The sequence below is a fragment of the Dipodomys spectabilis genome, unplaced genomic scaffold (assembly GCF_019054845.1).
Source record: "Dipodomys spectabilis isolate Male_0828 unplaced genomic scaffold, ASM1905484v1 ptg000218l, whole genome shotgun sequence".
Classification (NCBI taxonomy): Eukaryota; Metazoa; Chordata; class Mammalia; order Rodentia; family Heteromyidae; genus Dipodomys; species Dipodomys spectabilis.
Genome location: NW_024870895.1, coordinates 611,193 through 613,320, shown reverse-complemented (window position 1 = coordinate 613,320; position 2,128 = coordinate 611,193). Strand labels below are relative to the sequence as shown.

General features: G+C 33.0%; 1 pseudogene; it reads right to left on the bottom strand.

Moving 5' to 3' along the window:
• Positions 1 to 1,786: 1,786 nt before the first annotated feature.
• LOC122122917 lies at positions 1,787 to 1,886 on the bottom strand (annotated as a pseudogene).
• Between the last annotated feature and the right edge of the window lie 242 nt (positions 1,887 to 2,128).

Genomic DNA, 2,128 nt, shown 5'->3' with positions numbered 1-2,128 from the left:
TGCTCTGCCATTCCCCAAATCATTTACATAGAAGGCATTATTTCATATTTTCTCATTCCTAGAATAAGCTGCACATGAAGACACCACTGGTCCTCATTTTCAGTCTGTACTTTCAATATGGAGGAAAACATTTCCTCTGCTCTCTATCAATTCCCTACTCTCCAGTTAGAATAATTTCGAATAGTAAAAATGGAAAAAGAGAAAAAAATCATGGTGAAATAACAGATGTAGAAAATTCACTGGATTTTTCTGAGCAGTTCAACCAACGTGAACTATTGGGGAATACATGTGTACCTGATTCCCACTGGTACTCAGTGTCTCTGGTTAGGCAATTCTGATGAAGACAAGGAACAAGATAAAAAAGTGAGGAATGGTATCATTTGCAAAAAAAAGTGGAGACGTATTCAAGCAAATTTTTCTGTGGGCTGCTGAAAGTAATCGGCTTACTACAGTGCAGAGACTACTTTCCAAAAAGGTCACTCATGTGAATACTAGGGATGATGATGAGTATACCTCTCTTCATCAGGAATCCTACATGAGTTGGTGGCTCAAGGCAGATATTCATGCAATTACTGTGAATGGCTGGACACCCCTGCTCAGTGCTTATATGTTGAATAATACAAGAGTGGCTTCTTTCTTAGTTCATCACTATGTAGATACCAATGCCCAAACTAAAGTTCTCTTAACCCCCTTACATCTTGCTGCTTGGAATAGAAATAGCAAAGATGTGCTGGATCTCCTTCTATTGAAGCATTATATCAAACAAGGTCTGAAGCACAACTTGAAAGAAACTGCATTTAATATTGCCAAAAGAATAAATACGTATCACTACCTCGTTGAAGTTATGGAAGGCTGTAAAAATTGTTCTCCTAAGTCATAATGGTTTGGTTAAGTTTCTTAATTTTCAAAAATGCCAATCCATCTTTGTGTCTGTACAAAATATTTTCACAATACAGAGCATCGGCCATATCTTACTTTAAAAATTCATGGATTCAATGTATTCTTCAAGTGAATTGCCTGACTTTGATGTCAAATTGTATTCAAGAATTGTTTGTATACATCTATAATGATTTCTGCAGAGTTTGTGATTTTTTAAATCAGAAATCATTTTAACTTATCTGTTGAAATGAGTAGTACAGAAACTGAAAATATTTCTGATGCTTGTCTGAAAAAAGTATATTTTAAAATAATCTGTATTTTGTTTGTATAATGTCCATAATCTATTTCATTCTCTCCTAGATATAATACTTTGAATTCTACATTCTTTTATAATATATAGGTTCATTAATAAATGTGTTATTTCAGATAGCATTCCATATAGAAAAAGTTTAAGATTCCTTTTTTACCTAAGTCCTTATAGTATTTTACTTCTTTGGGATAAAATGACAATGTTATCTACTTTCAAAAGTTTTGTAAAGATTATGCTATATAAAGGCCTTTCTAAGGTGAGGATTTAATACACTGATGTCTAACTAACTTTCAGTTCAATGAATTATATGTGTTGTTACATTTGTATTTTTTAGTTTTTTATTGTGAAAATACTGTACAGAGGGGTTACAATTACATGGGCAAGATAATGAGTAAATTTCTTATCAAGCATTGTAGCCTCCTCCTTTGTTTCCCCTTCCCATCCCTTCCCATCCTCCCTCTGCCCCCCCCCCAATCAATCCTCCTCACTACCCTCCTCCCTGCACCAAAGTTGTAAAGTTCATTTTTGACATAATGACTTGTATTTTTGTAATCAATTTTTTAATAACTGTTTTTCATTTCTTACATCTGAAGAATGAAAAATATGGAATACTTCACAAATTTTCATATCATCCTTGTGCAAGTGCCATGATAATCTCTATATTGTTGTAATTTGGGTAAATGTGCTGCTGAAGCATGTAGTATCCTGTAAAGTTAAGTAGTTAATGATGCAATCTTTATAAAGGCATATATCCTTAGTTGACTTTTTGTAACCAGGAAACCTTATTGTTCCTAAAAATGCTATTGATCTTACTTCTCTAAAATTCTGTGTATATTGGAAAAAACATATTGTTTGCTCGATTGCTCACATTTGCAATTTTTTTGTCAATGACTATTTTAAGTCTTTTTCATTTTAAATTTGATCATACTTTGAAGCCTT